This window comes from Mus caroli, chromosome X (genome assembly GCF_900094665.2).
Source record: "Mus caroli chromosome X, CAROLI_EIJ_v1.1, whole genome shotgun sequence".
Classification (NCBI taxonomy): Eukaryota; Metazoa; Chordata; class Mammalia; order Rodentia; family Muridae; genus Mus; species Mus caroli.
Window position 1 is genome coordinate 153,280,942 of NC_034589.1, and position 14,285 is coordinate 153,295,226.

At 38.7% G+C, this 14,285-nt stretch overlaps 1 pseudogene; it reads left to right on the forward strand.

Moving 5' to 3' along the window:
- Window positions 1–1,764: 1,764 nt before the first annotated feature.
- LOC110286446 overlaps window positions 1,765–14,285 on the forward strand; it is a 109,539-nt pseudogene continuing 97,018 nt past the window's right edge.

The following is a 14,285-nucleotide window of genomic DNA, read 5'->3' on the forward strand; positions in this document are numbered from 1 at the left end:
ACATGGACAGTTGTTCACCTATGTTCATAGCAGCTTTATTTATAATGGCCAGAAACTGCAAACAACCTAGATGTTCCCCAACCAAAGAATGTATAAACAAAATGTAGTACATTTACACAATGGAATAGTACTCAGCTGCTAAAACAATGACATAACAAAATGGCATCCATGTAGTGGATAGAAAAAAAAAAAAAAGGTCATCCTGAGTAAAGTATCCCAGACCCAAAAAGATAAATACGGAATGTATCTATTTATATGTGCATATTAGTCTTTACGTAAAGGATAACCAACCTAAAATCCGTAGACCCAGAGAGGTCAGGTATAGAGGAAGGGACTAGAGGGGGATACATGGGTCTCCCTGGGAGGGAGAAAGAATAGATTGTTGGTGTAGACTCTTGGCAGGGTGAGGAGGATGGAATTTGGAGGATCAACTAGAAAGGGACAGGGGAGATGGAGTTAAGAGAGGGGATGCAGGGAAAGAGAGCTAGAAATGGGGACCTTTTGAAAGGTGGTATGGAAACCTAATACAGTAGAAGCTTCCTAAAATACATGAAGGCAATCCTAATGAAGTCTCCAAATCCCCCATCTCCAATTGAGAGATGGAATCCCGACTAGTCATCTCTTGTTACCAAATGAAACTTCCAATACTGAGACTCGTTTAAATCCAATTTAATTTTGGGCCAAAGGAGTCCCATGGAAATCCCAAAATGCACTGAGCAGTTGTTGGGGTAAATTGTTGTCTACAAATGAACAGTAAGGTTCCATTGCTGAAGACAACACCTGTATGACTTCATCTATGAGTTTTGAAGGTATTTCACTTTTACGACTTGGAGAAGGGGGAGGAGAGATACCTCTCGATGGTTTGGGTGGAGGGAGATGAAGGTGGTAGCTCCTTTGTTTTTTGTTTTTTGTTTTGTTTTGTTTTGTTTTGTTTTAATGGCGCCTTGCCTTTGAGTGGGAGAAGGAGGGTCACGGGGAGCAGATGGTTTATTTAGTGTTTCCTCTGAGGCATAAGGAGGCTGTGGTGGATTGATGGATTTTATTTCTCTTATTAATTGGATAAGGGCTGTGAGATCTGAAATGGAGTGGATTTTAGGACCTTGATCTTTGGGTTCTTCTGACTGAGGGGGCTCAGGAGCTGTGTTGCTATCAGTCTGTCCTATTTAAAATGGTCCTATGCACTGCCTAATTGTAGCTAAGATTGGCAAAAAATCATGGGAGGGTATTTTTCCTTCTCGGGTATCTTTGTTTTTGATGAGAGAAGCTACTCTGATCCATGAGTCCGGGCTATACATATTATCATTGGCCATGCATGGTACTATCTGAAGAACTTCCTCCCCAAACAAAGAGATTTGGTTTTTGGCTATCTTTATTCCTCAGTGTTTTAGTAGGGCACATATTTCCCTGGTCTGGGGTGATTTTTTTTATGTGATGGTGAGTTGCCCATGATAGAAAAGAGGAAAAGTGCTTGTCCAATGGGAACGTTCCCTTGGCCTATTTAGCTTCAGGGGATTCCACAGAGGTCCAAAATGCTAAGCCTTCCCACAGATTTAAGAACTGGCAGCCACCCTGTGGCTTTTAAGTGGCTGCTGCATTATCAGGGTTTCTTTTTGTTTTAAGGACAAGTTAGATAGAGAGTCTTTGCCAATGCCCATTGCAGGCTGTCAGGATTTAGACAGAGGCCAGAAGGACCTTCAGCCAACACCAGGAGTAGCTCTGGCCAAGAGGTTTCAGTTGCCCCTTTAGTTTGTCTAAATCCACAAGATGGCACTGACCAAAAGCACAGTAGGAAAAGACAGATTAATTGTTGCCAGAGGTGTGGAGGGCTCACTTTCCCGAAGTATCAATTCGGTGCAGTCCTGTCTGTTCAAATCCTGCATCAGGAGCCAGATGTGGTCCTGGGTACCAGAGATTTTCCACGGAGATCTCTGGCCAGGCCTGGTATACGGGTTCCGAAGAAGAGATGCAAGTGCGGGCAGGGAGACAAAGTCTCTGCCATGCCTTCCAGGTCACTTGGTAACTCTGAGCTGCTTTGCACTGGGTTGGGCTGGGCCACAGAGAAGCAACTATCCAGTGACGAGTTCGGCGGAACCTCAGGTGGCACTTCAGGAGAGAAGATCTCTTCCCAAGTGTTACAGCTCTTGGAACAAAAGACTCAGAGACAGAGTAGTCCTCACATACCTTTAATTCCATGGATAGGGTTTATATACAGTTTGGGGGGGGATGATTCAGGGTTCCACAGCAGGTACCTCTCATTGACTTGGACTGAGAGCTGGGGGGGGGGGAGGGAAACCTTATTTGCATGTGGGAAAGCTTGGTGCTGCTCCTATGTGACTGATAGCCACACACCTCTCCTGCAGGGGCCGTAACTTCAACAGGAGCGGGGGGTCCAGGAGACATGATCGAACACCTTCCATCCCATGGAAATCACCACCCATCAGGTCCCTGGGGTTCCAGACCTTTGCTCCATTGGAGATCAAGCTGTCTGTTCACAGTCCACTGCTCCACAATCATCCATATAACTCACTGAATATGGAATTATTAAGTTGATGTCTGTATAAAGCCATCACTCCCCTTTTCTAGTATCTTTGGTATGAGGAAGTACTGTGAAGGCTACCAAAGAGTAGCCACCCACAACACTAGTCCAGCCACAAAATCTTTGATGTACAATGATGCCCTTCCTGCAAAATATGCTAGGGCAACTGTGGCACAATTGCAGGAGTAAGGAGTCACTGTTTGATTTTACTTATGGCTCAGTCCTTGAGATGGAACTCACATCTGACACTACTTGGATAGCTGAGAACCAGAGACCAAATAGCCCAGAGACCTGAGGTGAAACAGAATACTACTAGTCTTTAAATATAATTGTGATAAGATGATTCTTAATGATATTCTGCTATATTCATAGCTCAGTGCTTTATTCAGTTATCATCAGAAAAGTATCTCCCTTCCGCAGATGAGAACAAATACAGAGACACAAAGGCCAACATCACACACACACACACACACACACACACAGAGAGAGAGAGAGAGAGAGAGAGAGAGAGAGAGAGAGAGAGAGAGAGAGAGAGAGAGCTCTAAATGTACTAAATAGTATGATGGTATGTCTCCATCAAATCCCTCCCCTCAGAGTTCAGAGAACCGTTGGAAGAGGAGGCAGAAAGACTGTAAGAGCCAGAGGGGATGGAAGACACTAGGAGAGAAAGGCTCTCTAAGTCAACTGAGCTTAGTATTTTCATGGAACTTCTGAATGTGTAAACAAGTGGGTTTTCTTATGCCTGCTTTTGGGGCAATTTTTCGTCTGTTGGGGTGTCTTGTCTGACTTTGATGAGATGGCTTTTACTTTATCTTATTATATTTTATTTCATAATTCTTTGTTGCTATGTCTTAGAAGTCTGTTATTTCCTAATGAGAGACAGAAAGGGAGTGGACATTAATGGATTGGGAGGAATGGGGAGGATCAGAAAGGGGGAAAATGTAACCACCATATATTGTATGAGAAAAGAAGCTATTTTTAGTAAAAGGTGGAAAAAGAAGAAAGAAATTCAAGGTCTTCTATGGCTACATATATAATTTAAGGCCAGCCTGGCATACATGAGACCCTGTCCAAAAAAAAAAAAATGAATGAAAGAAATGTGATAGTAGGAAACTTAAATAATGATCTTAAGAAAGAAAAATTTTGGAATTAATAATAAATGAAGAGGGATAAAAAGGAAAAGTGAGAATTGTTCCCCAATTGACTTCTTGTCACCTCTTAGGGTAAGATTTCCTATCAGTCTTCAAATCAAGACTTCTGCAGTTGTATGGTATTATAATGATAAATTAATATATTAAGGTGCATACATTCAGATAGTTTTCACATTAGAATATTTACATAGTTCTGTTACTACACAAGAAATGTGGCACTGAGCCCCCAATTTTCTAAAAAACAGAACTTCCAAGGGAAGGTCTACTTAAAACACAAAGTTGGTTTCTCCATCAATACCTTTGCCAAGGTTTCAAATTGAATGGAGTAGGAAACTAAAGAGCTAAGCTGGAAACTTTTAGAAATCAAAAATTTCTTAACTTTGAGAGCTCATATATACCCTCCAGGAACAAGGAATAGTAACATGTCAGGTGTTGAATGAAGCTTAGTAGTGTTGCAATACAGTCCAGATTACATGATTTCTGACTGGAGTCAGTTCATTAATCCCTCATCTTTCTTGCCTAATGAAATAAAAGGGAAATTGAGTCTGGTAAAAGATAAAATCATCTGCAATATCTGTGATTCATCTGTATATACCACTTGGCACACAGTATTTTCTAGCTATGCAATAAGGAAAAGCTAAAATTCCACCAGAAAAAAATAAAGATGTCCATCCAGATGGGGTTGATACCGAGACTAACTAGCAGATAATGGTAAAATGGTGTATTAAATATGTCTAAAGTAGAGGGACACGATGAGAAATGGAACTATAAAAAAATTAGAGCACTTAGTCACCTAGTAAAACAGTCAGAACTGAAAATTGCAGCCTCTGAGATAAAAGACTCCATGCATGCATTTAACAACTTACATGACAGACAGTAGAATACAGTTAATGAACTGGGATGTAGGTTAACATAACAGAAAGTGAAACAGAGAAGGAAAGGTGGAAGAGAGATTACCATGTAAAAGCCATTGTGGGGCCAAGCCATGACACATGCTATAACATTTATGCATTAGAAATCTCCAAGAAAGGGAAAGATTGAGGCAAAAGCAATAGTTTAAGTGATAGTAGCTGAGGTTTTGTTCAAAACACATGAAATACACTACTAACTCAGACACTTACATTTTAGAAATTCCAAGTTGGAAAAATAGTTAGAGACCACATTTATTCACATCAAAGATAAATAGCTGGTTAAACAAAGACAAAGCTCTAGAATAATGCTATTAATATGTAGGCAGAAAGAGTTGAATTATTTTTCAAGCTATAACCTGTTTAAAAGCATCTAGATATGCCTGGATATAAAATAAATGTGAACTCTATTTTACAATTAAAATCTACCATCATTCAGACTAGTGAGAAAAGTCAAGTCATTAGACAGAAGCAAATCTGTAAGTAGAATTGGTAGGGAATATTCTAAAGTTTGCAGATACAGGAAAATTATTTCTCTCAACCTCATATCTTAGTTCTAGAGAGTTCTTATAGAAAATTGATATCATATACCTATGTATTATTTGCAATGTGTAGCAAGTCTTACTTTAAAGGTATACCATTTTATGAACTCTGCTTGCAATAGCTCATTTATGGCTTTCAACTAATCATGTATATTATCAAGAATAATTTTTTTAGAAATAGCCAACCAGAGTTCAACTCTGGGATCTTCCACTGACTGGCTAGGAACATCTTGGTAGTTATTTAACCTCCATAAGGTTAAATTTCTTTCAGCTCAGCATAGCTGACGGGAACTAAACTGTCTGGTTTTGGAGTAGCTGGTAAAGACACATCAAAATGAAAGTAGCACCTAAGCATTGGCTTGCTTTCTGCATAAGGACAAGAAGACTAAATCAGAGAAAGAGCCAGATTCTTCCTGTTCTACTCTGCTCTCCCAACCTCCTACCCTTTACAACCACCTCTGTGGAACAGTGATTCACATGGGTCGGGGGGGTTAGCTAATCATCATAGACATGGGAAAGACTGGCTATTGCGGGATCCCAAACAAGAAGTTCCTGTTCTGAGAACCAGGGATAGCAGGAAGTAAAACAGCTGGGGGTGATCTAAGAACACAAAAATAACTCCAGTCCCCAAACAGGAGAGGGACTCTATAGGAAGACCAACAAGACCTAGACCCTTGGGGGCTCCCAGCAACTGAATCACCAACCAAAGAGAAAGCACGGGTTGGACCCAGGCCCCCTGCACAGTCCTGGAGTTAGAAAACCTAGGAAAGAGATCAGGAGTCATAAGATGTAAGCATCAACAACAGAATACAAGAGATAGAAGAGAGGATCTCAGGTGCAGAAGATCCCATAGAAAACATTGACATAACAGTCAAAGAAAATGCAAAAGGCAAAAAGCTCCTAACCCAAAACATCCAGAAAATCCAGGACACACGAGAAGACCAAACCTAATGATAATAAGTATAGAAGAGATCGAAGAGTCCCAACTTAAGGGCCAGTAAATATCTTCAACCAAATTATAGAAGAAAACTTCCCTAACCTAGAGATGCCCATGAAGATACAAGAAGCCTACATAACTCCAAATAGACTGGATCAGAAAAGAAATTCCACCCATCACATAATAACCAAAACACCAAATGCACTAAACAAAAAGAAAGAATATTAAAAGCAGTAAGGAAAAAAGGTCAAGTAACATATAAAGGCAGACCTATCAGAATTACACCAGACTTCTCACCAGAGACTATGAAAGCTAGAAGATCCTGGGCAGATGTCATATAGACTCTAAGAGAACACAAATGCCAGCCCAGGCTACTATACCCAACAAAACTCTCAATTACCATACAGGAAACACACCTCAGTGACAAAGACAGATACTACCTCAGAGTAAAAGTTTGGAAAACAATTTTCCAAAAAGCAAGTTGGAGTAGCCATTCTAATATTGAACAAAATCGACTCAATAGAAACAGATGTATAAAAGTTGGAGTCTTAGACAGATGCACTTTGCACTTGAAATGAGTAGAATGCATAGAAACAAACACTTATCTAGGACTAATTGACTATTCTGTGTCTTGTTCCATATCAAATTGAGAATTTTCTTTCTATTTATGTAAAGAATGAGATGAGGATGTTGATTGTGATTTCATTGAATCAGTAAATTGTTTTGGTAAGAAGGTCTTTTTTCACAATGTTAATTCTACCAAGCTATACTCTTGGGAGGTTTTCAAATTCTAGAATGTTTCTTAATCTCTTTCTTCACACATTTAAAGTTTTCATTGTAGAGGGTTTTTGTTTAACCTCTTTTGTTATGTATATTTTAAATATCTTACTTTATTTGAGAAACTGGGAAGAGGAGCGTGTCGTGTCCATGACCTCTTTCTGAGCATGCTTGTTACTCATATGTATTAAGACTGGTAAATTTTGTAAAAAAATTATGATACATATCAACTATGTATCTTTGCTAAAATTATTGATAATTTCTACAATTTTTCTAGTCAAATTTTGGAAACATTGGGTATAAGATAATGTAATCTTCAACTGAAAATAATTTGACCTAATATTTTCCCATTTGCATCCCTTCTCTTGTCTTACTGCTCCAGCTAATTCTTCAATCACATTATGGATGAGCAGTAGGGATAGTAGGCAGTCCTCTCCCATTACTGACTTTAATGGGGCTTATTAATGGTTTCATTCATTTAGGATGATATTGGCCATGAGTTTGTCATAAATAACCTTTATTATGTTTAAATATGTTTCCTACATTCCTATTTGTTCTAGGGCCTTTATTAAGAAGACATGTTGAATCTTATCAAAGACTTATTCTTTCTTTCTTTTTTTTTGGCTTCCATTGAGATGATAATATGATTCTTGTATTTTTGTCCATGTATTTGGTTTATTACATTTATCTTTTTATACATGTTAAAAATAAAAAATAAAATTAATGAAAAAAATAATCTTAGCTTTCTCATCTTCTGTCCAGATAAGGTCTCAGAAGAGGAGCTGGAGAGATGCTTCAGCACTTAAGATCACTGATTCCTCTTCCAAAGGTCTGGAGTTCAAATCCCAGCAACCACATGGTGGCTCACCATCATCCATAATGAGATCTGATGTCCTCTTTTGGTGTCTAAAGACAACTACAGCATACTTACATATAATAATAAATAAATCTTTGGGTCAGAGGAAGTGGGGCCAGAGTGAGTAGAAGTCCTGTGTTCAATTCCCAGCAGCCTCATGATGTCTCAAAACCATCTGTACAGCTACAGTGTACTCACATACATAAAGTAAATAAATAATATTTTTCTAAAAAGAAGGTCTTAGAAAAATCCATGGCCTGGATAAAGACTTTCTGAAGGGTTTTGGCTTGGAAGGATATGTGAGGAAGAAGGCCTGCCTTTCTCCTGTGAAGCCTATTTTTTAGGTAAGCCTTTAAAATTCTATATAGTTGGACCTGAATACTCAAACATGGGTAGGTTTAGGGCACAGAGATGGAGTCTTTTGCTTTTTCAACTGTAAAATGTGCTTCCTAAATGAAATAACATATATAAAGTATTTAGGAAAATAGCACATATTAGGTACCTAATAAATGTGTTCTTGTCATCATCCCAGGACTATCACCCTTTGCTGCTATAACTTCAATTCTTGTACATAATCAAAATCCAATTTTTTTGATATTTTGCTTATACTACTGGTCAAAATCAGTTAAGACATTTCTTAGAAGACTGATTTCAATATGTATCCATGACCTTAGATCCTCACGATCTTTGAGCAAATGAACTGCTAGAAATATAGTCTAAGGAAACAAATTTTAAAAAGATATATGCTCAGATATGATCAATGTGCTATTTCAAACAATAAAACCTGAAATGTCTGACTGTACGGAAAGATTTTTAGGATGTGGGAATATTCTGCAAATCTTAAAAATTCTGTTCACATATACAGAAACAATTTGCCAAGATAATCAACTTAAGATTGGCAAAAATCCAAGTGTTGTCTGACAATACATTCTGCTGACGAGGATATGGGGAAACTTGTACTCTTGTGCTCTGCAGGTGGGAGTAGAGATGCAGAGATCTCTTAGGCAGGTAATTTGGCAATATCTGTTCAGAATTACAAATTCATTTATAACTTCAGAAAGAAATTCTGCTTCAGTCAAACTGGTTAAATTTATTTGTGTGTACATTTGTGCATACATGTGTACAAAGTTATTTATTTTCTCATTGTTTGTAAATGGAAAAAATAAAAATAATGGAAGGAAATAATTCATCAAATTAGAAATACCCATTCCGTGGTAGATGTTCTATGGACTTGTAAAACAAAAGGATGTTTTTTCTGCACTGAGGCAGAAAGACCACACACACACAGACACACACAGACACACAGACACAGACACACAGACACAGACACAGACACACACACACACACACACACACACACACACACACACAGAGAGNAGAGAGAGAGAGAGAGAGAGAGAGAGAGAGAGAGAGAGAGAGAGAGAGAAAGGAGAGACAGACAGAGACAGAGACAGAGACAGAGACAGACTGTGAAGTTTTGGTTTGGCCATAGGGTCTTGCTTTCTAGCCTAGGGTAGCCTGGAATTCTGTATAACCCAGACTGGCCTTATACCCAACTCTTCCTATCATGCATGAGTCACTATGCCTAGCATCAACATATTGTTAGAGTAGCAATCTATAGAGCAGAATATTGTGAATGACTTTTATTGAAAAGTGAAAAGTATTATATGCTTTTTATCTGCTTTTAATTGCTTATATTTATACATATGCCTAAGTGTGGGAGGCTAACAGCCTCCATGAGTACACCTATTCCTATTCTTAGGAATGTGTACCTATTACCTTACATGGTAAAGTTGATCAAATTTATGTGGTATTTTGAGAGGAATTCTCAGTGCCATTGCAAGTATCCTCAGAGGGGCAAAGGGGTTATGCACAGAGAAGCAGGGGTAACCTATTCATCCAGGCTGATAATGGAGTTACATGCAGCTGTTTGTCAAGAAATTCTAGCAGCTGCCAGCAGCCAAAAGAGGCAAGCTGCAGCAAGCATGCTTGTCAGCCCTTGCTTTGTGCTCAGGCAGACTGAGTTCAACCTTCTCAGTTTGAAGTCTCCAGAAATTTGAGAGAATAAATTTCTTATTGTCTTAAACCATCACACTTTCTAATTTGTTCCAGCACCCACAGGAAACTAATGCAAATAGTCACATCTTAGAGAGAAGTGTGGGAGATTGAAACATGGGAGGCAGAAGTAGGAATTTGCACTGATTATCTCGTTAGGTTATCTTGTTTGCGGAATAAGATGGATACACGTCCATTTTAAAATTCAAACTATTACAAAATATCACATTCGATTTAAAACATTTGTGTGTGTGTGTGTTGTTTGTAGTGGTGGTGATCATGTACATTCAGTCACAACCATGCAAAGGACAGAGCTCAGACCTGGGTGTCTTCCTCCAGCCTTATTTTGTAAGGTAGGGTTACTCACTGGACCTAGAGTTCACTGGTTTGGCAGGTCTGGCCTGCAAGCCCCAGGGATCTTCCTACCACCATCTTCCGGCACCGGATTGCAGGTGTGCATTGCCGTGATGAACACTATGTTTAGGGAATAAATCTACTGTGCTGGGCTTGTAAAAAAATTTTTGGTTTTGTTTATATAATCTGTGAGGAAGTTGCTCCAACCTAGAATGTACCCTCTCAGCTAGACCCAGATGGACCAGTTCCTGGTACAGTTGGGCTCTTTTTTAAAGAAAAGAAAAGAAAAGAAAAGAAAAGAAAAGAAAAGAAAAGAAAAGAAAAGAAAAGAAAAGAAAAGAAAAGAAAAGAGAAGAGAACAGAAGAGAACAGAAGAGAACAGAAGAGAACAGAAGAGAACAGAAGAGAACAGAAGCCGGGCATGGTGGCGCTGGTTCAGTCCTGGCCAGTGTCTTTTAAAGAAAAAGTCTCTAATTTACAAAAACCAAAACTTGAGTCAGACTGATGAATCCCTGTAGAACCCCAGACCCACAAGGGCACTACCATTTGTCTTGTTATATAGCTGCTAAGTATCCAAACCCAGGCAAGCACTTGACTGAGGCACCTCCCTGCCCCTTTCCCCTTCTTAGCCTGACCAGCAATTGAGAAAGAGACTAGATTATTCTAGGAGCTTAGCTTTTCTCCTGGTTCTGGCTAGCTTCCAAAATGTCCATACACTGGAAGAACAGTTCTTGAGTGGTCCTAGCAATCAGTCAGCAGCAAACACTCAGCTGCAGTGTCTTAATCTCATAGCTTTTCTAACCTCAAATATCTGTATGGAGGCCTTAGTATTGGCCAAGTCTATGACAAAGGTCACAATGATTTCAGGATGACACCTTAACTCTTAACATTTGACATCATGTCTCTTCGGATCCCTCACCATCCTGGAAGATAGATAATTTTAAAATGCTCATAGTTAGCTACTGTCCACAGAATCTATTTGGCCTCCAGAGAAATGTGTCCCTCTTTCTCCTTCCAGTCTTGGCCAGGTACTTACTCTCACCGTTTCCCTTCCAGCTGTCAGGAGGTGGCTCTAACTTCAGCAAAGAACAGTGTAGCACTAGGGCTGCTCTTCCTCAGAAATTTGGAATTGCTTTCAATTCTTCCCAAGAAGCCCTTGCATCCATTCTGGTATCACAGGGCTGTCCTGTGGCTATGTATGTCACACCTAGCCAGCTTCAGTTGCTGAGCAAAATGCCCTTTTTTCCTGAGGGGGATGTCTTCCATCTTTCCAGAGATTTTGTGTTTTGCCCCTTGAGTTGCACGAGGGAAAAGAAAACATTCACACAAGGAAGAACACAAAACTTCCAGTATGCTCTCATTTCTTCTCACTTTGAGAAGTCACCTGACTTCTCTTTTTCTTTTGGAATGTGTCCTGAGATTTATCTTAAACAAGGTAGGTGGTGGTCACTGAACCAGTTTGTCTGCCTCTCACAACGTCAGTGCCTGGATGACTAGACACTTGATGCCTGTTGGCCTCATCTCTGGGGGCTTAACAGAATGTCCCAGACACTAAGAAAAGCCTTATATGAATTAGGGGCCGAATAATCAGCTGCTTAAATAATTAGGTTATACACGTCACAAAGCGTATGAAATGCTTTGTCTTATGCTGTTAGTTTCTCTGTCATGGCATATGTCACAATTACTTGTCAGCTGGATGACTGAGGGCACATTTGGCAGTTAGAGGGCAGAATTTCCTGACCAGATATTTTCCAATATAATTAAAACGCAAGATTAGATAGACCTTTCCCCAATTGACTGTCACGTTTCTACCCTCAGCACTGGCTTTCACTTTCCACCTAATTTTATCTGATTCTCATAAAGACTTTCTGTAATTGAGACACAGCTTGTTACTGAAATATGACAGAATTAGTATTCCAACGAAGTTGACTGGGCAGTTTACTTTACTAAAAATAGTATTTTAGTGGTTACAAGCATTGCAGAATATTTAGGATCAAATTTGCTTATGGCAAAAATTGTCTTAACTTTCTGTAGCTTTTATAGTCATAGCAGTAAGAGGAAGTTGTAATAAACTAAACTCACTATGACACATTTAGTCCTGCAATATGGGGAATAGTTTCTGGGTGTGTGTATAAATACTGAAATCCTTAGTACCTGTTTAGGAAAATGGTCAGATTTTCCTTTCTTTTGGCCTCATATGTTTATGAAAGCCCCCCACCCCTTGCCTTTTAAGGATATAAAGGCAATTTTAACTTGGAACTCTTTTAGATTTGCTTCTGAAGAATTGCTAAATGGACGGAGCTCCTACAGGGAAGCCTCTGACTAGTGTTAAACATGGAGGTGACAGATTCTGAAGCTTGTTTGAAAAGAGCTCCCTGCCTGCCATTCAGGGCATGGACTAGAGTGGAGCAATACTCAGTAGGCAGCCTTGGGAATCTGCAACAGCAATACAGATAAGAGATATGACCTATACAAGTGAGTGGCAAGGCACATTAATGGGCTTAAGAAATGTTTTGACATTGAACAAGGCAGAACTGTATGGTGGTTTATGTAATATGTTAGGTTGCCACCTGTAATCACAGCAATTGGACAGATGAGGCAGGTGAACTGCTGCAAGTTTGAGGACATCCTGGGCTGAATACTGAGTTCTAGTCTAGGCTTCACTACCAAGTGAGACCCTGAGTCAAAACAAACCATAGCTTGCCCTATCAGGCAGATAATGAATAATAATACAATATGCCTATATATTGTTTTAAAAATGTAAATTTCCATGTCATTTGTCCATTTAGCAGGACTGTTTGCTAATTTTTGTTTGCTAATTTTCTTATTATTAAATTTCTTATATATTTTAGATACTTGCTCTGTGTCCAATGATCATTTGGCTTATATTTTTCTCCCACACCGTATGTTGCCCATTTACTTGTTGAGTTTTTGCTTTGCTGGGTTGAAACTGCTTAGGTTAAATATAGTCTATCTCTCTAGAGTTGCCCGTGCTTCTAGAGTCATATGTAGGAAATATCTGTAGTCATAGTGTCTTTATTTACATTTTGTCCAGCAATATCACAGTGTTGTATATTACATTCAGGTTCTTAATCCATTTTCAGTTGATTTTTCAGTGTGAGAAGAGGCAAGGACCTAGTTTCAGAATTTTGTCTATGAATATCTAGTTTTTCCAGTATCATTCATAGAGAAGACAGTCCAATGGATGTTCTTGACATGCTTGTTGAAATAAGTTAGCCGGTATTCCTGGATTGAGTTCTAGATTACTTTTTGGTTTTGTATCACATTGGTGTCTGAACTTAGTTTTATACCAGTATTATGCTGTTGTGGTTACTACAGCTTGGTAGTATGTTTTCATGTCAGCAATTAGGATGTCACCATTTCCCTTCTGCAGTGTTTCTTTTTGGCTCTTGGAGACCTTTTGCATTTTTTTTTCTGTCTAGTTCTGGGTAAAATGTCATTGATATTTTGATATACATTGCGTGGCTCTATATCTCACTTTGGGTGATATATAAAATTTAAAAGAGTTAATCCTAATTCATGGGTATGATTATCTGTTTCCATTTTGTATCCTATAATTTACTTCATCAGTGTCTTAAAATTTTTATTACAAATAAATTTTCACTTCTTTAGGTAAATTTGGGTTTTGAGTGGCTATCATGAATAGGATTAATTTTCAATTTCTTTTCTAGACAGCTTGCCATTGATTTGTGAAAATGCTGTGTCTTTTTTATTTTTATTTCATATTCTGACACTTTCTTGGGCTTGACTACTAGTTCAAAGTGTTTTGGTAGGATCCATAGGTTTGCCTACATATACAATCATGTCAACTACAAAACAGGCTTCCTCTTTCCCAACTGGGAGAACTTTTTACTTTCTTTTCTTGTCCATTTCCTCCGGCTAAGAACTCTAGTACTATTTTATTGATTAGGAGTGGTAAAAGTGCACATATGTGTTTTGTTATAGACAATTTAACACGATTCATCTAGAGGTTTGTTATACGCAGTCCTAATTGATATATGTTCCTTCCTATTTTTGAAGGATTTTATCCTCAAGTCATGTTGAATTGTATTGAATGCCTTAGAGCATCAGATGCATCTTTTAGTCATACATGTGGTGTGTTGTAATGCATTACTGATATATTAATCCTGCTGATCATGGTGCATAGT